Genomic DNA, 27712 nt, shown 5'->3' on the forward strand with positions numbered 1-27712 from the left:
ATTTTATAGATGAGGAGACCAAGGCTCAAAGATGTAAAGTAACTCATACAAAGTTGACTTAAACCCAGGTATTTTTACTTCACAGTCCATGTGCCCGGCTGCTGGCTTATCCTGTTGTTTTCTCTTTGAGAGTGAATCAGTGATGGCTGCAAGAAGTTGCACACTGTCTAAACACACTAAAAACAAGCAAGGATGAAAAAGAATTCCAGTCGTTCCAGAGAATTCTAAAGCATTCGTGCTTCTGAGATGGTGATTAGAGGAAAAATACTGGAAGTAGGAGATGTAGTCTTGTTTGAAAGCACTCAGCACCATAAGCCTATAGCATTTACACATCATGCCAAAGTGTATCTTAAGAAACTCATGATCAAAACAAAATCATGAAATTTATTCATTGAACTAAAATAAAGTAGCCATATAGTGAATTCCCATGAGACTGGTTGAGCTGGCAGAACTGAAGGTGCTAAAAGAACTGCTTTTGATGTCTTTTTTTTTCCTTCTCCAGTGTGAGCATGGTAACAGCCTGCTAGAAGAGATGGAAACTAGGAGACAGGAATATGAATCTGACCTGACATCACTATCTGATTGAAGCAACGAGAAAGTAAATGGAACTCCATGCTTTAAAATATTTTTAAGTGTTTTATGTCCTATTCAAACATTCAGCAGTTGTTATGTGGTAGGCAATACAGGACATTATTTTAGGATTTGAAGGAACTTTATAGAAACTTATCAGAAATTAAATATAATTAAGAAAATTTAAACCTGTCTTCTAGGAATAAAATAATGCAGATTTATTTACATAGAAATAGGCAATTAAAATATCAGTCACATAATTTGAAATGTACTATGATGAGTAGAGTTGGTAGTAATAGTAAATTGTCTAGTTTCTAACTAGCGTGAGGTCTCTTTGTATCACAGAAAAAAAGTGTTGGATGAAAGAAATGATAGAGTGAAATTCAAAGTTGTTTTAGAGAACATCTAAAAATGTGATTAGCTGGCTTATCTACAAAGAATATATTTATTTTCAATACCATTTAGTGTATGTGTTCTGTAAAAGATTTATCCCATTCACAGTTGGTGGGAGATAAACATACCCCTACTTACACTTAGGCCTTTTTCTTCTGTTGTGTGATTCATGCTATCCAACCTTAGTTAGATCCTTATTAGGACTTGATTGCTCTTTTTCATTTTGTGAGGGAACTTGTGATATTTAATGTAATATGTTCTACCAATTTTGCTTTCTCCTCAAGTCCCCAGGCTAGGCACCCAATGCTTTGTTGGTTGTCTTTTATCCTTCTGGGGGACCATCCCTTGTGAAGTGGGCTAATAACTCTTTCTCTCCTTTAAAAATGACCATTGATCTCTTCTCTTGAACCTTTGCTCAGGGCCACTCTTCCACCTCTTATTCTGATCCCATTCCTTTCTGCCCCCTTTGCAATCTGCTTACATCCTCAGTCTCTCCCTGTTCCACTGGCTCTTTCGCCTCTACTTGCATCTAAACTAAAATTTCCACATCCCAACAAGAATTTTTTTTTTCAGTATTCTATCTGAGCAGTTTCTCTTCACTGATGTTTCTCTTATTCCCATCACTTGCAAAATCCAGTTGCCTGAATTCTTTCACTAGTCAATTATTTTTTACTCCTCCACAGTCTGGCTTCTGGAATGACCTGTAATGTTTGGCAGTATTGATCAGCTCCCCTTCCCCACCTGAAACTCTCTTCCTTGGCTTCTGTCATATAGTTCTGTCTTGGTTATCTTCATTGTGTCCAGACTTGCTAATTACTTTACCTTCTCCTCTGTACCAAATGGGTGAAGGCATTCTGGAAGGTTTTGTCTTTTCTCATTTGTTTATCGACTTAAAATTAAATCCTTTCTCCATCCCCCGGAGTCCTCATGAACTAGCTCTGGCTTACTTTCCGACCTCAACTCCTACTTCTCTTCTTTGGCATCAGTATGTTCCCATCATTCTGGCCTTCCCTCGGTGAGAACCACATGTGATTACGGAGCATGGATCTGGCCCTTCACACGTTCTGGTCTTTCGTCAGGTATCAGTTCAACTGATTACTTTATATGTAGTAGGTCTGCTGTCTTGCTGCCCAGTGAAATCAGCTATAAAATGAGCTTGTACTAGATGTACTCTCGAGTTCGTTCTGGATCTTTAATTCTGTGATAGACTTAAATGACCTAAGATGATAGAGTTAAAAGGCTGCTCTAAGCAGAATACCTTCAAGTATCCCCTTCATCAACTCTGTGTCCACAACAGCTAGAATATAGTTGATGCACAGTGGATGCTTGGTGAATAAATCAGTTGTCACTGTGTGACTTAGGATAAGTCACTTCTCTTTGTACTTCATCTATGATGTTTATGCTTCAGTTTTGCTTTTTTTTTTTTAATTTCTTGTGAGAAGTGACACGGATAGTGTAATCCTTTCAGGACCAAAGGTAGCAAGTGTTAAAGAGGGCACATTAACACAGATATCCTGGCACCATTTTCTTGCATCCTTGATTTAATGGATGTCAATAGTTGACTTTTTAAACTTACTTCCAAGGAATAAACTTCAGGGAATAAGGAAAATAAATAAAAGACTTTGACCTCTAAGGGCATAGAATTGTATAAGTTTGTCGTTTACCTGACAAACATCATTTTAAAGATTTTCTTAGGACTCCTATAAAATGAAATACATTTTTGAGTTTCAGCCTCTGAATCCATGAATAAATATTTCAGCTTTCTGTCAATGATTTTACTGTAGGAACATGGCTGTAAAATGAATCCTTTGTATTAAAAAAATACATCTAAGCAAAGGGAAATTTAGTCTCTTTTAAAATGTAGATTTAACTGTAATTTGTTACACTACAACTGCTTTTAACCAACAAACAAATTAGTCCCATTTGTGAGATACTGTAATTGCAATAAATTGTATGTTAAAGGACAGTTCAAAATTCTTATAATGTGTTCTCACAAAGTAAGAACATTTACCAGTATATTTTAGTTTTAACACATTAACAATAATAAATCCGAATGTCTTTCTTCTAAAGAATGATTTGGTACCTTTTGTAAGAAAAAGATAACAAGCCCATTGTTTAAAAAAATAGATAAACAATACAGAAACATTCAAGAATAATAATAAAAACGTTATTCAAATGTAACCACTTGGAAAATACAATTACCAATATTGTGCATATGACATTCTCATCTGTCATGATGATGACAGCAGAATACCTTCAAGTATCTCCTTCATCAACTCTGTGTCCAGAGTTGGACCTCTTTATGTAAGACTTGACTCCTTAATTTTGTTTCGAGCCATGAACATAAACTCCTATTTACCAGCTGATTATTGTCCTGTGTATATGTATATATGTTTATATGTATATGTATGAGTGGGTGTGTACACTACACACACACACATTTTTTATCTTTAAATATATGAATGTGCATAAATATATGTGCACATCTTATTAATGTATATATTTAAATAGAGAAAGGGGCTTAATATTTGCTACTAATGGTCAATGTACTTATAAATCAATAAAAATGGTTTTACTAATTGGTGTGTGATGTATAAAAGAGGCTACTGTTTCTTAATGTTTCTGTGGTCCTCGTTTTTATAGAAATTAATTCATTCATGTTTGTCATGATGTCTTTATTTTATGTCCAATTAATCAGAATTCATAATCTAGCTAATAGAACCTGAGAAGCGACAGCTTAATGAAATTAAGGGGTTATTTTGTATTCATGTGAAAGGCTAGATGGAGGCAGCCTAGGAATGTTATTGAGGCCCAGTTGTATCCCCAGAAACCAGACTCCCCTATGCTTTCTCAGCCTCTCTCTTGAGAATGTGATACTTCTCATAATTGCAAATTGGCTGCCAGAGTTTAGCCACCAGGTTTGCATTTCAAGCTGTAAGGAAAAGACAAAGGGCACAATGGAACATGCCAGCTTAGTTGGTTTCTTTCTTTTGAGGAGCTTTCTTAAAACTCCTTCCAACAATTTCCATTTTCCATTTTATGGGCTTGAAATGTGTCATGAGGCCATTCCTGGATGCTAAGGAAGGTGATTCTCTTAGTAAAGAAGTGGAGAAAAGATACTGAGCATTGCAAGTCGTGGACTCTGCCACTGATGTTTTCCTAATTGGTTAGGCAAAGACTGGCTTGATTTTTTTTTTCCTTAGGCATTAATCAAATCATTTTTGTGTTTGTTTGTTTCTTCAGAAGTTTCATGTTATAAAGCAGATCCATGAAAAAGTTGCTGAAGTTGTTTTAGATTTTTGTGACCTGATTTTGAGGATAAACAAAATTGCAAGTATCTGTTTTAACTGGAAGCATTAAAAAATTCCTTCCTTGTAGTTCTTTAGGCAAACATTGTAATTGGATCACACAACACCCCTTCACCTCCTCCTTCTTTCATTTCTGTCTTTTCTGTAAAGTCTGGAGAGATGAACAGTTTCTTTCCCCATGTTTCTTGCTGGTAGGGTTGGAAAGTTCACAGGGTTTTGGCTATGGACATAGGAGGAAGTCTGCTAGGAGTGTGTATAAGATGATTTACTTTTCATTAAAAGGGGAGAACCAGGGGGAGACATTATCCATTTGTCCTCATTCTTGCCCCGAGTACACTATGATGCCTGAAACCTGAACATCCATGTTGAGAACACGAAGGAGTATGCATGAAGGGAAAAACCTAGATATTCACAGTTTTAAGTCCTAATATTGTTGAGTGACTGGGCCAAGTCTATCTCAGAACCTAAATGCGTTGTTAATGTGAAAAAGTGTTTGTCACTCTAAGTTTTTCCTTTGCTTTCGGGTAAACTCTTGCTCAATTGATGCTTTATCTGTTTCTTCACTGAATCAAACTAAGGTTTTTGTTTTTCTTTTTGAGACTTTGGCCTGGTTTAGAGTTATCATCAAAAGCCCCTACAGGGAATGCTTTATCTGTTTAGACCATGCATGTAATAGCAAAACTGTGTGTGCTCATGTTACCTGCTTTGAGCTCAGTGTGGTTTTATGTGGTCACACGGACTTAAGTTTGAAATCGGAATTTGATCTTGAGGAATTAAATCTAAAATACGAACAATAATGACTACATCTTGGGGTTTTTGTGATATTAAATGTGATAATATGGGAATACATATTGCCCAAACATTGGCTTTCTCCTGGAGTACTTTCACAATGACCAAAGGATTCCTTTTTGCTGAGATTCAGTTTTCTTTGAGACATATTATGATTTTTATGTTGGGATCATGGAGTTTGGAAGCTCAGAGAAGACAAGTATTCAAATCCCACTTGTATGAATTATGAGCTTCGGCTACTTAGTTGATCTTTCTGAACCTCTGTTTCTTTACCTGCATCTTCATTGTCTCCAGATTTGCTAGTTACTTTACCTTCTCCTCTGCATAGTAGCACTTATCCTTAACTAAATGAAATGATTCATGTGAAAACTCCTAGTCTTTGCCATGCTATGGGGCAAGTAGTAGATGGTATTTGTTCTTCTGATTCATTTTAGCTTTCTACTCATAATTATATTTTAGAGTGAATGGTCCATATTTTGAAATAAATATTCCTTTTGATATTTTCTAATGACTTAAGAGAAAGTGAACTAGTGACAATAAACAAACATACAGAAGGGTTGGGAAATATTATGTTCTCTTGAACTCTGTATTCTCATTGACTGAAACCATATTACATAGATTATCAAATTCAAAGTAATTAATATATAATTAGTGCAGGATTACTAAATACCACTTACTTTTATATTAATAATACATAGGATACTTTAATATTCTGACAGTTACCATGAAGAAACTCCATTGGTCTTGCACAGTAGATTTTTTTCAATGTTCATTTGAATTTTATGACTGGGTTTTTAAAAAATTGAGTTTAGTATTTATAATATTGGGTAGGTAGATAGGTCCCTTTTTCATATATTTTTTCAGAGTGACCTTTAGTAGCTGCTATTTTGAATATATAGTACATTTACTAACATTATTGGTGTAATTTTGATTTCTAATTTTTTGATTACCTAGCTTTAAACCCCACTGGTGTATGAATAACTAATACAGTTTTAGGAAAATTTTTTGATGGTAATTTTCTAAGGAACATAGTATTTTTTTTTTTTAAAGATTTTATTTTTATTTATTTGACAGAGAGAGAGAGAGAGACAGCTAGAGAGGGAACACAAGCAGGGGGAGTGGGAGACGGAGAAGCAGGCTCCTGGCCGAGCAGGGAGCCCTATGTGGGGCTTGATCCCAGGACCCTGGGATCATGACCTGAGCCGAAGGCAGACGCTTAATGACTGAGCCACCCAGGCGCCCCAGGAACATAGTATTTGCAAAACCAAATCTAGGTTCTTCTTTTTATTTTCTTTATAATTTTAGGAAAATAGGATAACCTTTGTTCCTGTCCCTATCAGGTCTCCCTTACTGAAGCCTGATCCTACTTTGAAGAGCCAGCAAAGCTGTAGTTTGCAGTTATAATGCTTCTAAAAATACTGTGTTTATCTAAGGCCACAGAATTGTGCTCACTACAATCAATGCTTAAATATGGAAAGAGTACAACTCTGCTATCATCACAATATTGCATCTTTTCCCACATTTTGTGGCCTAACTGTTTCCAGCAGGAATGGGGATTCAGTGTCAGCACTTTGCCCAACTATGACTTAGCACTGATCAGTATTCTTGTGTTGTAGGCTGGGAAGAAAGTGCTTTTCTGTCCTTATCTGTTCTGACAATTTGATATATTTAGGTTTATCTCATGAATATCATTTGATGTTATTTTTGGCATTTGGTAAAAATAGATGTTTTTCAGCTGTACAGAGCTATAGTTTATAATAAACTTTATATTGCAATGTTCAAGGAAGAAATTATGATGAATTGAGACCATTCTCTGCCTGTAAGCCAAATCTCACCATTTTTACACTTCTCATTTAGCCTGGAGGGGAAGTTGTATCCTCCATTTGGGATTATTTCACCTGGCTATTCTTAGCTCCAGAAGTTTGTCACCATCAGCATGATTAAAAATACTTACCAAGCACCTTTTTTTTGGTTCTTTATCTGAGTGAATCAGCCTTGAACTTTTGGCTGGTCATGAATATTGTCAGGGAAAACCAAGGTGGTTTGGAGCAATTCAAAGTCTTCTCCAAGCACACCCAAACCATTTAACTAAGGTTGACTTTGATGTTATGGGTAATCTGATTCAATGATAGCTGAAACTATGTAATGATAATTAAAATATCAACCCACAAGTTCAGTTGTGTTTTCTTTTTTTAGGATTTGGAAGACATGGTCAACAAATATGTTATTTAATATATATTTAAGGTTTTTGTTTTTCTTTTTGAGACTTTGGCCTGGTTTAGAGTTGTCATCAAAAGCCCCTACAGGGAATGCTTTATCTGTTTAGACCATGCATGTAATAGCAAAACTGTGTGTGCTCATGTTACCTGCTTTGAGCTCAGTGTGGTTTTATGTGGTTTAATGCCTTGTTTTTGCAGAAGGCCATGCATATTACTATGGGAGGCTGCTATAACACTTCTGGGGTATGAGAGGGTCACATAATCAGCCCACTCAAAGGACTAACTGTCTCTCCTTCCACAAACCTTAATGTCTTTTCTCAACACGACTTAAAATAAGGAAGAGGCTTATATTTAAGTTTAAGGGACAGTAAAACCTATAGGTCCAATGCTGTTGAGTTAATGGAATAAGCACTTGTGTAAATAATAAGATCTGTGTGGGTTGAGGTAAGGCAAAGGGCTGCTTGACCAAAAATTTGTTCTCAACGTGTCAAAGTTTCTGAAATTTTCACAGTTGGCAAGACTGTAAGTGTCTTTTTTTTGGCTTATATGGAGGTTTGGCATAGGCCTTTAGATTTAGACAACACCGGTTGTTGGCTTTAGCTCCAGGCTCAGGGTTTAGAAGACTGATTTGCTGAATGCCATCTCTGTGTCATTTCCAGCAAACTTGAACTCATGTGAGATCATGTGGATTTGCCATCATGTGATGGTACGTCTAATCACTGTAACAATAATACTCTAACAGAGTATGCCATTTGTATTGATTCTGAAAATCTGAACATATTTTTATGATTTAAAAAGTTTTAAGGGGTGCCTGGGTGGTGCTGTCGGTTAAGCGCCCTGACTCTTGGTTTCTGCTCAGGTCATGATCTCAGGATCCTGAGATCAAGCCCTGCATGGGGCTCATGCTCAGCGCGGAGTTGCTTGAGTTTCTCTCTCCGTCTCCCTCTGCTCCTCCCACTGCCCCCCATGCTTGTGCGTGCTCTCTCGCAAATAAATAAATAAATCTTAAAACAAAAATAAAAATAGATAAAAATTTTAGAGGTAACAGAGTGAAAAATCTCATGTGATTTATATATTGAAATAAAAGTGTATGTTAGTGTAAAATGCTACAATGAGGAATAATTGTGAATATTCTTATTAAGAAAAATATTTATCAAAAATTTCCAAATAAATTTGGAAATACGTCGAAATCTAATGGATCTATTAAGAGTGACTGTACTAAATAGATAGCTTAGGAAGAACATATTCTTTTTGAACCCACTAATATTTTTATATAATTTTAATAAGAGAAAGCAGAATATAGTTACATGACTTCATAATTCTAATTTTTAAGAATTAAACAAGTGAAATGTTCACATTGAAAGTCTTCACATCTTTTAAGCAAGAATGACAAAGACTATCAACTTTGCACTTCAACAAATTCACAAGCAAAGTAACCTTCAAAATCATATAAAAGATTCATGAAGAATCCTCTTCAATACACACAGTGTAGGAACTATAAAAAGGTATGAAGAGAAGAACAAACGATACAGAAAGTTGAGGTATGCCCTAAATATCTTATTTTTTTCACTGAAAAATGAGCATGTAGGATTGTAGATGTGAAATTGGGTGACCACAGGAGCAATGTGGTAACTAACTCTCTATGCTAAGAAATTGTCCTTCACTAATAATGTTGATCTTTTAAAATTTGAATATCAGAAATTTTAATAATAAAATTATATTAATAATTAAACTGTTTAATAAAATCTCAGAGTTATTCTTGTATCTCATAAGTTCATTATGTAATTAAAATATTCGCTTCGGCAAAATATCAATTTTTAACGTGTGCTCATTCAGCATTTGATTTGTAGTATGTAATTGGTTTACTTCTATCTTGGGTGGATAGGTATGTTTAACTGAGTTGTAGAAGTGAGCTGGAAGACTAGAACCTAGTGTAGCTTAATTTGATAATGCTGTTGCTGAACATTAGAGAATGGAAATGCTGTGAGGAAGGTTCAGGATGGTGTGCATGATGTGTCCCATGATAGCACAATAATAGGGAAAAGGTGAGTTATTTACTTCAGATTGTCTGGGGCTGTTCCTGAGTGTCACAATTATTGATAAAGTGTGTATTCAAGTATGACACTTTAGGAAACAAAATAGTATATGCTAGGAAACATGCTATCTACCAGGGACTTTGTTCTTTTATCATACAATGCTAAACTTACCACTGATATACAAGAGAAATATGAAATATTATAATAGGTTTTATTTAATTGCAAAGGGAATACCTAGTATATCAGTGGATTACAAAGTGAGCTAATAAAAATTTTAGACTTTGAGCATACTTTTATTAAAAATACAAATCAGGTTCTGTGTAATTGCTAGATTATTGTGTGTATAATGGTCTTGCAGTAGAATTGATTAAGATTAAAAAAATTAGTAATACAAAAATTAATGTAATTTTACATAGCAACAATACACAATCCCATTACCTAGACTAATATGGTGTTTCAGTCAAATTAAAAAGCTGATATCCTTTGCAATGTGCTATCTCACAGAGGATATTTTACAATAAAATATGAGGAGCATGGGATTTTGATTCTTAACCAATTTATCCATTGTGATGTGTCATCACTCTTTTCTCCCTGGCATGCATGTAAAAACGCATACAGACAGATGCAGAAGACAGACAGACTCCCCCACCCCCTGGCCCCCACACACACTGGTTTTTACTCTGTTTAGTTTTCATGGACTACTCACATGACCTACGTAGGATTTGTCACAGACCTATTATGTTCAATGATAATGTTCAGTCCTCATATGCAAAAACCTAATAGTATGTCTCAGGAATTGTCAGCTGGTGCACTCTACTCCCAAGGTATGCTCATTGCAGATTAGGAACAGTGATAAACAACTTCATTTTATTTGGTCTTTTTTTTTTTTTTCCCATTTACATGGTACTGTCAAAGAGTAGGTGACTTTTACATTTGCTTGGAGTGTTATTTTGGGCATTTATACTGGCCGCTGAATGCTCCCCCCAAAGATATCCATCTCCTAATCTTGGAGACCTGAAAATACGTTATTTTAAAGGGACTTTGCATATGTTAATTTAAGGATATTGAGATGGGGAGGTTATCTTGGATTATCTGGGTGGGCACAATGTAGTCACAGGTTTTATAAGAGACAAAAGGTTCAGAGTCAGAGAGATTGGAAGATGCTGTGCTGCTGGCTTTGCAGATGGAAGGAAGGGGCCACAAGCTAAGGAATGAGGAATGCAGGCAGCCTCTTGGAGTTAGAGAAGACAAGCAAATGCATTCTCCCCTAGAGAATGGAAAAAAACAGCCCTGCCGACACTTTGATTTTAGCTTACTAAGACTGATTGTGAGCTTTTAACTTCCAGAACTATAAGATAAAACACCTGTGTTGTTTTAAGCCACCAAGTGTGTGATAATTTGTAGCCATAGGAAATTTGTAACAGCAACCAATAGGAAACTAATGAGTCCCAGATATTTATATGAGTATTTCTTTGTGATTGCCTTATTAGTAAAATATAATCATTATATCATTATATTGTTCATTGCAGTAATTGATAATTAGTTAAAAACCATTTTTAATCAAGAAAATGTGAAGGTTATCTTAATATCTTGTTCATTCACTGATAATATATGTATATATACACACATTCACACACACACACACACACACACACACACGGCCGGGGTGGGAAGAGAGGTGACTGTCCAGAGAAGGTAGGCTGCCTCTTCACACGCTACCAATGCCCTGGTGTGAAATCTCAAGGAATATAAGAATTCTAAATTTCAGTGTGGCCTCCAGGTCGTTAGGACTATTTGTAAATATAGAAGGCTAGAGCATATTTTATTTAATAGTAGGTCAGCTTGATTTATGTATTTCAAATATTTAGACATACAATATGCAAGCTTCTTTTATATTTTTACTCTAGGTCCTGAAAATGTTAGTGTCAGGTCTTTTCTTCAAGATCATTTCCTGCTGTTTTTCACTTATTCTGTGTGCTCCAGACATAACAGGTTAAGCACAGATTTCTCAATCTTCCATGCTACTTGTTACTTTTGCTTGTATTACCTCCTCTGCCAAGAGTGTCCTTTCTTATTCTTTCACCTAGGAGCCTGACACATATTCTTCAAGACTGAGATCAAAAGTTATCTCCAACCTTCTCTGGTCACAATTAACCATTTCCCTATTGGTGGTCCCTTTGTTTCTTTTAGTCCTGATATAGCTCTTCTATCCCTAACTTGAATGTGAGCTGCTTGGTGGAAAGGACATTTTATTTACATCTGTATTCCCATGCCTTGCTTATAGCCAGTATTAGTGAGGGAGAGCATTCTTTGTGTTTCTTACATACGTTGATAGTGTGAAATGAAAATCACTTAGTTTTCTTCCTCCTGTTGGTCCCAACTGATAGCACACATCCACACTAGATGCGTAGGTATTTAGGCTAAGAAAAATAAGCTTTATAAATGAAGACCCCATAGGCCCAAAGTGCATGCCTCCCTTGTGAAAGTGTGTTGAGAGTATGACTATATCTTGAAGCTGAGGTGGGAATTGGGGCCCTACCACCTTTTTGCTAAATCTCAGCCTCAGGACTCTTTGTAGGGAGAAGCTCTGAATATGTTTACAATCCACCTATATGGAGCATTGCACATCTTCATGCACTCATGAGCAGATGGTCCAGAGAGCTCCACATGATACTAGAGGAGGGCTCCAGGATTGGCTCAGGAATGAAGGATTCAGGTCTGATCCTGTGTACCTTCTGCATGGGTCGGAGAAGGGTGAAGAAATCTGGCCCTGATCCTCTGATACATCATCAGGCAGTGTGTGAGGGGTTGTGGGCGGTGAACCTAAGTCTCCTTTCTGAGGAACAGTATTCCTCACCGGTGGCAGCAAGCTCTCTAAACACATAATCACATAATCTCTCCAATCACATAATCACTCCTTTCTGAGGTGGGGTTAGGACGACAGAGAAGAAAAAGAGTAAGAAGTGGAGGTAGAAAGATGCAAAATATTCACTCTAATACTTCCTGAATCATGAAGGCAGAGGATGTTTCATCATGTGTAGAAAGGAGATTCTTGGGATTAAGTATAATCTTTTTTTTTTTTAAGGATATTATTTATTTATTTATTTGACAGAGAGATAGAGAACACAAGTAGGCAGAGCGGCAGGCAGAGGGAAAGGGAGAAGCAGGATCTCTGCTGACCAGGGACCCCGATGCGGGGCTCGATCCCAGGACCCTGGGATCATGACCTGAGCCGAAAGCAGCCGCTTAACCAACTGAGCCACCCAGGCGCCCCTAAGTATAATCTTCTAATGGTAGGAAACCAGTATGATTTTGCTGAGCAGTTTATGGGCTGTCGTGACTGAGAAATCATGCATGAGGGCCACCCTTTGTTCTGCCCTCCCAATAGGCTCTCCACCCTGTTCTGTGCACCAGAAAGCTCATCTTGAATTGTTTCAAAGCACTCTCTTCCCTGCTGTCAGTTGGGTTTAGTGATAGGAGGTTTCCTGTAGACAGCTGCAATGCAGGTGTGCTCAAGAGAACATGGGATCTAGACATGCAGGTCCTGGAATTATTAGCCTTTGGCTACTGCAGAACCCCATGGAGTCTTTGAAATCACCTATTGGAAACTCAAGAACGCAGAGAAAAATTTTACAATGTTCTCCCAATTCCTTTATGTTGCACTTCTTTCCTGATGCGTTGACTACTATTTTACCCGCTGTCCCCAGCGCCCCATATTTTCTTATTTCACTTCAAATGCTTCCTTCACTTATAATGTTCTTCTTGATTTCTATCCCTATCAATTTTGCTTAGAATTGCCTGGCATTTTTTTCCTGCCTCAGACATCACCACCACTTCCTGGACTTCTGCGTTCCCTGTTTCTTACCTCATTCTCCCAGTATACACTTCTCTGTTCGCATATGTTTACTTAAGGATATTGAGATGGGGAGCTGTCCCGTTGCTTCTGTCTATCTCCACTGACCATGTTTCTGTCTCCTCTATTGTCTCACATATTCTGCTTACATGGAAATAGCTTATGTAATATTTAACTCTCCAATTTTGAAATGTAAAGGAAAACGTAAAAGAAAAACAATTCAGGCTAGTGAATGTGATAATCTGGTTAAGTTATAAGGAAGATGTGGGTTTTACCCAATATGCTACGATTTTAATGGGACTCCATAATGTTTACTAAGCCAGGTTTTCCTTGAACAAAGACCACATCTAGAGGGTAAGTTAGGCATAAAGTTGCTTAGACTGTTAGGGTTTCAGGTCACAAATTCCTGACTTAGTGCACTATATGGTACATTCATGAGCAGAAAGAATATACCATTTCTTTCTCTCGTAAGTCATATGGGGAATCTGCCTCATTTATTTGTTTTTTCTTCCAAAGGTCCTTCCGTTGGCCGCCATTTTTTCTCCACACTTGAACATTGGTCTGTAGGGAGTTACAGAAAACATTTAAGATATGACAAAAGGGTAGAAATAGACTTAGATATTTACATTTAGTAAATGTAAATATTTCATATTTATCTTATATAAAAGAAATGGTATTTGCAACAGATGTTTCATTCTGTATTATTGAACAGAAAAGTGTCCTCTGTATTGTACATGAACTGCTCAAACCTTTCCTGGATTTCCAAAAATCATTGATACAACTGGGATTTTAATTATAGTTGTGCTGTAATGAAAGATAATGTGGATAATTTCTCTGCACCAAACATGCAACTTGTAATAATGTCCCAGGTTTTTAAAAGAATTGAAACAATGTCTCTGAAATGTGACCTGGTTTTAAGAAACATAAATTAAGACACAAGTCTGTGCCTGGAAAGGCATCCTGTTATTGGCCTTAAGACCTTTTCTTTCCAACACAGTAAAGGATGGTTAATCAGAAACTCACTGGATTTTGAAGTGAGTTTGTGAGTAAAGTGAACGAAGAAAAAAAAATGCCTCCGGCTTTTTTTCCATAGAAATGAATAATCCTTCCAAAGATGTTCTCTTTACTTTCCTTGAATGCTTTACCTCCCTCCCCTCCCCTTCAGAGTCCACTTGTTTCTGTAATATGAATCTGCTCCTGTATTACCTCCTCCCTAAAAACACCTTGATTCCTCCTGCCCCTAGGTAGATCCTGTAACCTTCCTCCACACTGGGGCACATACCCTCAGTATAGCGTTTGCATCTGCCTCATGTTCCTATAATTCTTAGTACATCTGTTTTCTTTCCCCGGACTATGAGCCCCTTCAGAGCAGGGACTGTATTATATTCAGTCTAATGGATTACATGACACACTGCTTATTAATATCTGAATCACCTAAAACCACTAAAATATTATCTAGTGGGGAATAGTGCTATTTCAGCTAGAAAAAGCAAATGCATGGTTCCCTAGAAATACAAGGCTTGTCACCAATATTCACCAATATTTCTCCTCCCCCTTTTTTAACCACTTCTTGGCCAAGATTGGCCTCAAATACAGAACCAGCAGAATGTAACTTTTACAGTAACTTTTACAGCTGCCTAAGTTCTCTGGAGCAGAAACGCAAAGCTAAAGCAACATTTTAAAACTGGCCAAAAAACTAGTCAAAGAAGAGGGAAGGGAAGAAAGCAGATTCTTTTGGATAACTGAGATACTTGTTTCAGATAAGCGAGGTGCTTATTTCATTTTTCATACTTATTTCATGATCATAACGAACTTGGGATGTTACCCATTTTACAATGTAGATTCTAAAGCACAGCAGGATTACAGTTCACAGTAATGCTAACTAAAGAGAATCACTTTTAACAATCTGGAATTTATTTCCAAATTTGCTTGTATGTGTATGTTTCAGGACTGGGATCACAGAATATATAGGTTGTATTCTGCTTTCTTCATTTAATATTTTGTTGTGAACAATCTCCAGTGCTCTTAATAGTTTTTTGACAATATAGTTTTAATGACTGCCTATATTCCATTCATTTATCAATCACTCATTGAACGTTTCTATGTGCCAAGCAGTAGTATACTGTACCTCAGGGATATAAAAGCCAACAGATAAAACCCCTGCTTTCGTGAATTTATTTTAAAGATGTAATTTATGTGGCCAATACTGTTGGTTGGCTAACTTAGCATTCATCTCTATTTCCTCTCTCTCCTTCCAGGAATTGAGGCTGGAAAAGAAAGACGCTTTTCACACTTCTCTTTCAGTGAGGGTTGGCAATATAACCCAGTTATGGCCTGTGGGATTTCTGTAGAAGTCTTCTACTGGATTTCTGGGAAGTTTTTGCTTTTTTGATGAAGGGGATGGATGTATTGAGATTTTTGAACATATCCCCTTCTGAAAGAATATATGAGGGGCACCTGGGTGGCTCAGTCATTAAGCGTCTGCCTTCGGCTCAGGTCATGATCCCAGGGTCCCGGGATCGAGCCCCGCATCGGGCTCCCTGCTCAGTGGGAAGCCTGCTTCTCCCTCTCCCACTCCCCCTGCTTGTGTTCCTTCTCTCGCTGTGTCTCTCTCTGTCAAATAAATAAATAAAATCTTTTTTTTTTTTAAAAAAAAGAGTATATGATGCCTGAGCTGTGTCTGCCTTCGTTTAACTATGAGAATACAAGCAACATTCTGAGGATGTCAGAGCAGAAATACAGAAAAATCCTGGGATCCTGCTGAGATGTGAGCACCTAAAGCAGTGCCAGCTACTACTTACCAGTAGACTTAGTTTGTGAGAAAAATGAACTCTTATTTTTTCAAGCCTCCATTAGTCAGATTACCGGTTATTTGCAGCTGAATAGAATCCTAATGTTACATATTATTTAGCCAACCTGCTAGGTCAGTGTCTTTAGGTTGATTTACATTTTTTCCAATTTTTAACTTATGCTCTAATGAATAATACCATGCAAAATTTTGAGCCCATTTCTGATTATTCTGGTAAAATACATTTCTAGATGTAGAATTGCTGGATATGAGTTTGATTCTGGATGCATTTTGGCCATATTTCCATCTTGAAAGTTGGAGACCATTTATAATCTCAAAGATGTGAGAGTACCCAATTCAAATGAATTGGTACTTCTTAACTATACATTTTCAAATTATTGTATCCTTTAAATGACACTAAAAATTTGAGTTCAGAAAGTGACCCTGTGTACTCTCTGTGAGAAAGCAAGGTTCAAAAGAAAAGTAGTGGAACACTAATGGATGCCCAGGAACCTTTTGTAAAAGGAGAATATTTCCTTGGTGTAAACTCTGTAGGTGGAAAAATAACCCAGTCTTGCTATCTGAGATGCAGAAACAGAAAGAACTGTAGTGTCAGGAGACACTTGTTCTCATCCAACTTGTAGTTTCTTCACCATTCTGAAATATCTGAGTAAATTTTAACCCAGAAAACGTCTTGAGAATTTGTGTAAATTCTGGGGATATTCCAGGCAACAGGTATGGTATTGTTTATTAAAAACAAAAACAAGAATAAAAACAAAAAACCCTGCAAGGACTCGGTAAAGAACTGCCAGTAAAAGCAATTGTGCTCAGGTTTCATCACCTCTTACCCGATTTACTGAAAAAAAGTGATTATCAGCTTAGTTCAGCAAAACTCAAAAGACTTCATGTTTAAGTGCTCTACACTTTGCCAACTTTTTCATATAAAATGTGTAAATCCTGCTAGCATATTGGAATGGTTATTTTTTCCTAAACATACTCTTAATCTGGTTTCGAACTATGGAATATAGATTGAGCTAAATATTATGCACAGCTTTCCTATTATATACAAGGCAAAAAAAATTTTCCTTTGGGAATTGTTTTCTAGAAGACTAAACATGACCTAATTAGATATACAGATAACCTTAAAGAAGCTTAAATAATCTCTCTCCAATCAATTCCTGCAGGCTATGCTAAGGGAGTATTTCTCCCTCTTTAATGCAGTTCTGTTCCAGCTTAGAGCTCTTTTATGTCCGTAAGCACTCTAACTTTTCTTCTATAACCAGAAAGGAATATTTTCATTCTGTGTCTTCCTTACACTGGTGTATATTCAGCTACTACTTGAGTAGAGTCGCTGGCATAGAAAACCTGGACCATCGCTTGCATGGAACTTTGCAAAAAAAGGACAGAAGGAGCTGAGCTGCGTCTAAGCTGATGACTCACTGCAGTCCAGTCAAGTGTAAAATCAAGTTAGAAGCAGCCCAGTCCAGATACTGAAATGTGCCAGGTAAGATTTCTAGAAAGTGTGTTTTCATAATGATTATGAAAACTTTGATCCTTTCCCCCAATATCATTGCCCTTCATATTGAATCATAACTCTGGTTTACGTTGCTTACTCTGGAGCAAGTGCTTTTGAAGATACTGAGGGGTAAAGATGAGTCTAACAGGATTTGTTGTTGGTTGTTTCTGGGCTCACCTCTTTACCTTACAGTTTACATAACATCTTTTCCCTTCAAAAAACCTGTTCCCGTTCTGGGTGCCAAAATCCGCGTTTGTCTTCCTCCTACAAATTCCAGAAGTCAAAGGATCTAAGGCATAGCCTTTTCTATCTGTATTTAAAGGAGTTCTTCATGCGTTCAGTGTGGTCCTTCACTTAATCTCACCAAACTAATTTTGTCCTTGGGCACCCTCCCGTTAGCTTAGTGTCACTGAGTTTCAGCAGTCATTGGCTGAATTCCGGAGTATAGCTCCTGCAGCATCTGATTTGCTTTTACGAAAAATATAAACCAGACGCTGATGAAACTGTTGAGGAAGCTCTATGCGGTGTGTGTGAAATCCTAGTTTTATCCTTAATCTCAAAGATTGGGCATGACTGCTCATATCAGAGGATTTCAGCTCAATGCCATCTTGATAAAGCAACCACCAAATTTTCTAAAGAAAAAGATTTTCTCCCCCTACTTTGTCAGTTCATTTTGTGGGGGTCCCTATCACGGTTTCAGATAGTAACCTACAGTGATAGCTTTAAAGATTGAATAAAATCATGAATATCTTTGGATAGGTGATGGTTTTCTCTGATGCCACTGGCTATGTTTTATACACCCAGTAGCTGGAGAGATATTTAAAAGATCATCTGGCTGGATCATCAGACTTACATTCAATAGAAAAGAAACACTGCCATCATTTTTTTTCTGTGGGGGCTCAGAGATTTTCAATAATGCCAATATAGTTAGTTGAATGGATAGTGACATTAATTCTAATTTCAAGTATGCCGAGGTCCCCTAAAAGGTTGACTGTTGAGGGAAAATATCTTTTACTCTCATTTTCCTCATATATAAAAATACTTTTTTAAAAAAATACTTCTTTGTGAGGAGCCTGGGTGGCTCAAATGGTTAAGCATCAGCCTTCAGCTCAGGTAATGATCCTAGGGTCCTGGGATTGAGCCCCACATTGGCCTCTTGGCTCCTCAGGGAGCCTGCTTCTCCCTCTCCCTCCTTCCCTCTCCCTAGCTCATGCTCTCTCTGTCTGTATCTCTGTCAAATGAATAAATTTAAAAAAATCTTTAAAAAAAATAAAAAAAATACTTCTTTGTAAGGTCAGTGATAGTCTGCCCATTCGTGATTCCTTGTTGTAAATTTAATGTACAGTGTAAACATTGAAGCCTGATGTGCTAAATTGGATCCGGTAATGAAGGACGAGCCTTTAAGAACTTTGTTAACTTTGAGATTGATTGATTGGTTGATTCATTCATTCATTCATTCATTTATTCATTCAGTGAGTTATTTGTTGAGTTCCTTCTGGGTATCAGGCTATGTGCTGGCAAAGCAATAGTAAGCAAAAACAGACATGTTCCCTCTACTCTTGGGGCTTGCTGTGAAGTAGAGGAGAGAGGTATTAATCAAATATATCATCTATTGCAGTTGTGATAAGAGCATCAAAAGAGGTACATGATGATGCTATGTGGTTTCTTAATGAGGGATTTCACCTGGTCTGGGAAGTCAAGATGGGCTTCACTGAGGACTTGATGACTGAAATGGCATGTGGAAGAAAAGCAGGAGTTAACAAGGGGAATAGGAAAAGGAAGAAGCAGCAGCCTGTCTAAGAGCCTATGGCAGAAGGGAGCCCAGCAAGTCTGAGGGGCTAAAGGAAGGAAGACAGGGAGGCCTGGAGTGTAGAGAACATGGCTCACTGTGAGGCTGGAGTGGGTAGCTAACAGCCACTCAGGCTGGGTCTTAAAATGTCTGATCTTTATCTTGAGAGCAATAGGAATTCATTAAAGGTTTTTTAAGTGGGTGGTTCAGGGAGCAGGATAGAACACATGTAATATGAAATTCCTCTTCTAAAAAGACCACTCAGGCTGTGGGGGTGAAAAGAGCCGAAAGACCAGGAGGGGAGTGTATGTATACCGGCCTTTAGTTTAGGGCTTTGGAGGACTTTACAAATGACAGAAGGGCAGTAAGGGGAAGACTGGGTTCCTTAAGCAGAAAGGTTAAGAAGGTTAAGCAGGGTTTCAGAAACTGGTAATGATTGTTTTTAAGTCCAAATCTGGTTACAATGAATTATGGATAACACACTTACTATGATGATAATTATGAGTCAGTAAGGTAGGCTAATCCATATGTAAGCCTTCCCTCATGGAGGTCTTATAAGTAAGCCTCTCTGGCTTGGTTTTGTTTGTTTGCTTGCTTGCTTATTTGTTTTAATTATTTTTTCCTAGTTCCACATTCTTAAGTAAGATGTAAAAATAAAAGCAAAGATTCACTCCCAGCTCTCTCTTTCCACACACATACAATGAAACACACACATTTGCATACATGCAGAATATTTTTGTACATACATCTTTTTATCCTTGTCTGATTATCTTTTTTAGGATAAATGTCTAGATGAAATTACTGGCTCACTTGGTATACACATTTATTTATTTATATTTTTATATATTTTAATTTTTTTTTATTTGAGTATAGTTAATACATAGTGTTACGTTAGTTTCAGGTGTACAACCTAGTGATCTGACAAGTTTGTAAGTTATGCTGTGCTCACCACAAGTGTGGCTTACCATCTGTCACCATACAATGCTATTATGTCATTGACTATATTCCTTGCATTGTACCTTTTAGTCTACTGACTTATTCATTCCACAGCTGGGATCCTGTATCTCTCTCTGCCCTTTACCCAATTTGCTATCCCTTGCCTCCCTTGCCTCTGGCAACCATTTGTTAAAATTTCAATGTGTTTATGAAGTATCTGTCCTCCAAAAAGCTTGAAACAATTTAATTTTTATCAGTTTTGGAGATGATTTCCATTTTATCACATCTTTGTCAAGGCTAGATAGATACATTTTTCGTCTGATTATTATTTTTTGCCTTTCTGATAGGTCACAGATGATTTTTTTTCTGTTTTCATTTGCTTTTTAAATTTTTAATTGATGTCATTTTTCTCAACAGCTCTGTATCACATTTTGGTGTATTCATTTTGCTTTTAGGAATTCATTTAAAATAATTAAATATCTTTAAAGTACATCTGTGGTTAATATAATATATCCTTTCTGTGTAGATTTTGGAGTCAACTTTTTTATTCAGGGACAGTACAGGAATTTCAATGGAACCTGATGCAATCAACATTTAAAAGACACATTTTCCTTGATGCTGTTATGCAAAGCCCTATTTTTCTCAGACTAAACAATTCACAAATTTTTTTTATGTAATCTTTAAAACATTAATAGACTTCATTTTTTAGAACATTTCTAGGCTTACAGAAAAATTGTGCAGAAGATAGAGTTCCCATATGCTCACCACCCTCTCAACAGCATTGCCCCTACTATTCTTGCATTAGTATGGTACATCTGTTATAATTGATGAACCAATATTGATACATTATTATTCAGTATTGTTTATAACATATTAACATTCACTCTTTGCGTTGTACAGTCTATAGGTTTGGAAAGTGTATAACGTCACATATCTACCATTATAGGTTCATACAGAATTAGTATTACCACTCAAAAAATCCTCTGTTCTCTGCTTATACATCTCTACCCCTACCCTCACTCCTTGCCTGAACCTCTGGAGGCCGGGATTGATATTTTTTCTGTCTTTATTGTTTTGCCCTTTTCAGAATGTCACATAGTTGAAATCCATATATTAGATAGCCTTTTCAGATTGGCTTCTTTCACTTAACAATATACATTTAAGTTTCCTCCATGTCTTTTTTTTTTTTAAAGATTTTATTTATTTATTCATGAGAGATAGAGAGAGAGAGGCAGAGGCAGAGGGAGAAGCAGGCTCCCCGCGGAGCAGGGAGCCCGATGCGGAACTCGATCCCAGGACCCTGGGATCATGACCTGAGCTGAGGGCAGACGCTTAACCGACTGAGCCACCCAGGCGTCCCTTCCTCCATGTCTTTGTGTGCCTTGATAACTTATTTTTTTCTTATCGCTGAGTAATATTCCAAACCACAGTTTGTTTATCCATTCACTTACTGAAAGACATCTTGGTTGTTTCCATAATTTGGGGAAATTATGAATAAAGTTGCTATAAACGATTCTGTGCAGGTTTTTGTGTGGTCGTAAGTTTTCAACTCATTCAGATAAATTGTAATTGCTGCATTATATGGAAAAACTATGTTAAGCTTTGTAAGAAGCTGTCAGATTGTTTTCCAAAGCGGCCATACCATTTTGTTTTCCCACCACCAATAAATGAGAGTTCCTATGCTCCACACCCTCACCAGCATTTGATACTCAAGTGTTTACGATTTTAACCATTCTAATAGGTGTGAGTGTTACCACATTGTTTTAATCTGCAATTTTCCAATGACATATGTTGAACAAATTTTCATCTGCTCTGCTTTTTTTCCATCTATATATCTTCTTCAATGTGGTGTCTATTAAAATCTTTTCACCATTTTTAAATTGGATTTTTTATCTTTATATCAGTGAGTTTTAGGAGCTGTATTTTGGGTACAGTCTTTTATCAGATATGTGTTTTGCAAATTTTTTCCATGGATTGTCTTTTCATTCTCTTAATAGTGTCTTTCACTGAGCAGAAGTTTTTAATTTTAATGAAATCAGATTTGATCCATTTTGGAGTTATTTTTGTGAAAGTTGTAAGAATTGTGGTTTTATTGACTTTTTTTGTATGTGGGTGTCCAGTTGTTCAAACACCACAAATGTCTTGTCCATGCTTGGAACCCTAAAACACCTCTGTTTTATTGATACTAAGACTACAGATTTAGATGTAGACATGAATATTTTGCTACTTCTGAGTGGCTTACTTGAAAGCCAAAAAAAAGTGACATATTTACTCTAAGAGTCTTTAATTTAGGATGAGATCACTAGCAGAAACACTTCCATAATGTACAATTTTAATAGAACTGGTGTGTTATTTAGAAACACACAAAGGACTATTCAAAAGTTGGTGTAAAATTATAGCTGTGCCTAGAGGAAAAATTATGTTTCTTAACATCTCCCCTGTCTGCCCTGGTTCTTCTTACAGCTTCTCTTTTTACTCAAGTCTGTGATCTTTGTCTTTGTTAGCTTGCAGTGAACTTCATTCACTGATGCTGGAGGGAGAGAGTTTTCAGTTAGATGCCCTAGCTCCTGATCCATACCTTTGGAGACTGGATGTAGTCTCAATATTAAAATGTGCAGGAATACATCAAAGATATGTTTTTAAATGTCCCCCTTTAACCTTAGAATAAATAATTTGGAAGTATTTCTTTTAGTTCCTAGCTTTGATATGACTTACAATGGAATAAAAAGACAGGAGTTTCAGTTCCTTTTAATGCTTCTCTTCTAATAGGTTTGTGATTTGATACCATGGTGATAGGCATCAAGGAAATACTTAGGATTAATGATGTTTTCAGTTGATTTGGAAAAGAAGTGTATTTTTAATTCCTCTAGCTTCTTGGTTAAATTACCATCTTGCATACAAACTCCTTTTTGGCATAAACAAATTGAAAATACTGATTTCAAGAAATACTTTAATCCATATAGCACCATGCTTATTTTTGCTTAACTTTACCAGGTTATTTTAACCCAAATCATAGAGACAACAACAATAAAAAGAGTAAAGCAGATGGCTTAAATATTATAAGTACATCTTAGAACACTTTTGGTATTTAGAGAATTACTTTTAGAATTGCTGAGCTTTTTCTTAGTATTTAAATGTCTGCTATTTCTTAAAATGTTTTTGGTCTTAACTGGGTTAAAGTTTTAATTTTTTTTTTATTTTACCTTTAATGTGGAAAGAAATAGCCACTTGAAGTTATCAGAGTATTCCCTTTATGACACAGCAAAGAAGTTGTGTAGATTCTTTGGAGTGTCCTTTGAAATATTTCTTTCCCATTATTTTCCTGTGACAACCATTGCAGGTTTCCGCTTCAACCTGGACTTATTTCTTGATGTCTCTGACTAAAGTCTTTTCTTGTACTGTTTTGCCCCACATTCTACACACTGATCTTCCATAAACATTACTCTGCTCCTATTATTGTAGTAATTGTTCTGCACTGTGGTGTGGAAAGAGTATGGATTTTGGAATAAGTGCTACTTATTCTCCCTGCGCTTTTGGACACACACTCTAATCTCTAAGGCTCACTGTCCTTAACTATAGAGTATTGTCAGCACTCTCATAAAAGTTGGCATTATGATTAAATGAAAAGGGCTTGTTCCCTTAATACTTCTCATCACAATCCAGAATTCTTATCTTGACATATGAAATCAACCAAAATTTGTGCTCAGATAAGCTTTCAACACTTACATTAACTCACCTGCATGTGGCCAAAATTTTAGCCAACACCCAGACGGAACTCTCCAATTCATTAAAGTGACCTGAAATGACATCTCTAAATTCCTGATTAAATGTAGCCAGCCTAAAATGGCCTTTTTTCTTCCTGATATTTGTAGGGCACTGATGTTTGTTTTCTTATGACACTTAATAATGACTGCTTTGAATAATAGTTACTTGTGTAGAGATCTTTTAAAATTTTTTTTATTTTTATTTTTTTAATTTAAATTCAATTAATTAACATATAGTATATTATTAGTTTCAGAGGCAGAATTCAGTGTTTCATCAGTCCTTATATAATACCCAGTGCTCATTACATCACGTGCCCTCCTTAATAGCTATCATCCAGTTACCTGTCCCCCCACCCTTCTCCCCTCCAGTAACCCTCAGTTTGTTTCCTATGATTGTTTCTTATGGTTTGTCTCCCTCTCTGATTTTGTCTTGTTTTCTTTTTCTCTCCCTTCCCCTATGATCCTCTGTTTTGTATCTTAAATTCCACATGAGTGAGATCACATGTAATTGTCTTTCTCTGATAGATTTATTTCGCTTAGCATAATACCCTCTAGTTCATCCATGTCATGGCAAATGGCAAGATTTCATTTTTTTGATGGCTGAGTGGTATTCTATTATGTATACATACCACCTCTTCTTTATCCATTCATCTGTCGCTGGACATCTGGGCTCTTTCCATAGTTTGGCTATTGTGGACATTGCTGCTATAAACATTGGGGTGTAGGTGCCCCTTCAGATCACTACATTTGTATCTTTGGGGTAAATACCTAGTACCCTATAACCCAGCAATTGCACTACTAGTTTTTAATTTTTTTAAAGATTTATTTATTTGAGAGAGAGGGGACATGAGTGTGGGGGGAGTGGCAAAGGGAGAGGGTGAGAGATTTTTTTTTTAAAGATTTTATTTATTTATTTGACAGAGAGACAGCAAGAGAGGAACACAACCAGGGGGAGTGGGAGAGCGAGAAGCAGGCTTCCCGCTGAGCAGGGAGCCCAATGCAGGGCTTGATCCCAGGACCCTGGGATCATGACCTGAGCCAAAGGCAGACGCTTAACCAACTGAGCCACACAGGTGCCCCGAGGGTGAGAGAATCTTAAGCAGACTTTGCTTTGAGAGCAAAGCCTGATGCGGGGCTCGATCTCCTGAGCCTGAGATCAGGACCTGAGCCAAAACCAAGAGTCATATGCTTAATCTACTGCGCAACCCAGGTGCCCCTGTAGAGATCTTTTCTGAGAGGTTATAAGGTACTCAACTGCAAAGCCAACGTTATACCCATGCATCCTTACAGCACTGAGACCAATATCAGACATAAAGAAAAAAAGAGTTTTCAATAACTATTTGGTGAATGAAGGTATCATTTACATTTTTAATATTCATCATTGTCCTATTATTTCAGGATTACCTCTTAGAGAATTTTTCCATGTTAAATCATTAAAAAATTGTCAAATTTTGAGGTAATTTTGTGGCTCAAGAATACTTGTTAGACCATTTCAGAGTGATATCACTTTGGGTATTTTTATTATTATTATTATTATCTAGAAAATTAGCTCAAATTGACTAACAGCAGAAATGTTCCTTAATGTATCAGAGTTTGACAAATCTATTCCCATTAAGGAAAAAAAAAAATCTGAGGCATTGTTAGTTAATACTTCATCTTTTAAAATATCTAGGTTATTTTTGACCCCAAACCTTCCAAATACATAAGACTCTATTGCATTATTGAATGAATGTCCTTTTGTTCAGAAGATTGTTAAACCGTGCCTCAAATAATGCATAATATCTCATTAGACACCATAAGACTAAGGAAGACTTCTTAACCTGTCTAATACATTTTCCATATTTTCAGCAAGTTTACTTAAACCATTTCTGACAGGAAGACAACTTTTCTAGTCTTAATTATCCCAAGGGAAGATGATTTCATAGCCTCCCTTATAAAATAAGGATTTTCACAAATGAATGTGGTAAATGAACCCTAGAGCTATTGTGGTGACAAATGAATTCTGTCATTGAAAAACTTGGAATGAATAACACCAAGGAAGAAAAAAAAAACCTTGCTTGAGATTAGGTAAGCGTAAGGCATTTATGATGACTTTCACTGGTGCTGCTCAGGAAAATCCTGCTTTGCAATAGATAGAGAATGAAGAGAAGATAACACACTTTGATAGAAGGGGAGAGGAAGAGAAAAGAGCATTTGAGGAAACTGAAGAAGAAATATTGGGAATTAAATGGAAAAATGCCATATGAAAAGAAATATACCCGTAAGTAAATGAAATATAAATACACAAAAGGGCCCCAAATAGGAGGATCTTCCCTGGATTGCATCTTTAAGAGATATTTAATGCCCATCAGTGTGAAGTTTAAAAACTATTACCTGTGCATTTATATTAACTGTTAATCTTTAAAAAAACATTTAAAAACCTTTAAATACTAAATTTTTATGATTGCTTTCCTAAAAGTTTTCCTCAAGGATTTCTCTGTTTTCACTTTGGTTAGTTTTTAACAAATTAATTAAATATAAGGTTTGCCTTTCCATTCTCTTCTCGTGATACTCCTGGCTGTTTGAAAAAGAACACTCAATTCATTTAATAAAGGAAACATTTGTTGGGGTGCCTGGGTGGCTCATTTGGTTGAATGTCCAACTCTTGATTTCACCTCAGGTCACGATCTCAGGGTGGTGAGAGCGTTGGGCTCTGCATTGGGCATGGAGTCTGCTTGAGTGGAAGACCTAGAGTCTTCTCTCTCTCCCTCTCCCTTTGCCCCTCCACCCCCCACCTCTCTCTCTCTAAAAAAAAAAAGAAGAAGAAGAAAAGAAAACACTTGTGATGAGCACTGGGTGTTGTATGTAAGTGATGAATCACTAAATTCTACTTCTGAAACCAATATGACACTATGTTAACTAACTAGAATTTAGATAAAAACTTGAAACAAAAAAAGAAAAGACTTGTTCATTGGTCCACCTCTCAAGACATCCAGCAGATAGAAGGATAATTAAACCCATCCGTTAGTATAGCTGTTGTTTTCCTTCTGGCAGCTTCAATTCTATTTTTTCTTTGACTGCATCTAAGTTTTCTTTAAGAATTTTGTGAAATTGTCCAAGAAAGGTAACTCTAGGATCTGAGATGGCACTGACAGAAAGCAAGCCATACACAGTTAGTGTGCAAATCGTAACAGGGAGCAGGTTCTTGATTTGTTTTATCCTTTCTTTGAGTATACATAAAACAAATAAACATTTTATAGTTTCTTAGAGAATTTGGATAGTGGGTATGAAGCAATCTGGATAATCTACTTTTTCATTATATTACATTTATAATTTATATGTTCCATAAATCCCTTTTTTATGAATAAAATGTTTTATTAAAATATAAAACATTTAGGTGTTGGATTATTGTAAGCTTCTATCTACTGGAAAAATTCACTGAAATTTTCCCAGTTCCCTTTATTGTAAGGCTAAATACTTTTGCTCTTGAGAGATGTGTGTATGTACCTTTGATAGTAATAATCAGCTGTGCTTTTAACCCTGATGAAATAATTCATTATTCCTTATTTTTTTAAAAAGGCACATGTATATAACTATTCACTCTATAATACATAAAGGCAGAATAAAAACGTATGGTTTTGTTAAGCTGTATTGCCTCAAAATATTTAGGGGAAAACTACATGCAGATTTTTAAAAATAAATGTCTTGTCTGGTCTCAGTCTGGTCTTATCTGATCTCAATCTGATCAATGTTGAATTTATTCAGAATGGTC

The 27712-nt window shown here is 36.5% G+C and overlaps 1 protein-coding gene and 2 long non-coding RNA genes across 3 annotated transcripts in view; all 3 read left to right on the top strand.

Annotated features, from left to right (window-relative positions):
* KCTD8 (potassium channel tetramerization domain containing 8) overlaps positions 1-27712 on the top strand; it is a 219765-nt gene that overhangs the window by 41177 nt on the left and 150876 nt on the right. The gene's annotated exons all lie outside the window — the stretch shown is intronic.
* LOC145720203 (uncharacterized) lies at positions 7-2141 on the top strand. Its single transcript, XR_014143036.1, has 2 exons — positions 7-249; positions 503-2141. It is a non-coding gene; the product is annotated as an uncharacterized LOC145720203 (long non-coding RNA).
* LOC145720204 (uncharacterized) lies at positions 10675-17677 on the top strand. Its single transcript, XR_014143037.1, has 2 exons — positions 10675-16691; positions 16724-17677. It is a non-coding gene; the product is annotated as an uncharacterized LOC145720204 (long non-coding RNA).

This window comes from Leptonychotes weddellii, chromosome 2 (genome assembly GCF_054177405.1).
Source record: "Leptonychotes weddellii isolate Sample4059 chromosome 2, ASM5417740v2, whole genome shotgun sequence".
Classification (NCBI taxonomy): Eukaryota; Metazoa; Chordata; class Mammalia; order Carnivora; family Phocidae; genus Leptonychotes; species Leptonychotes weddellii.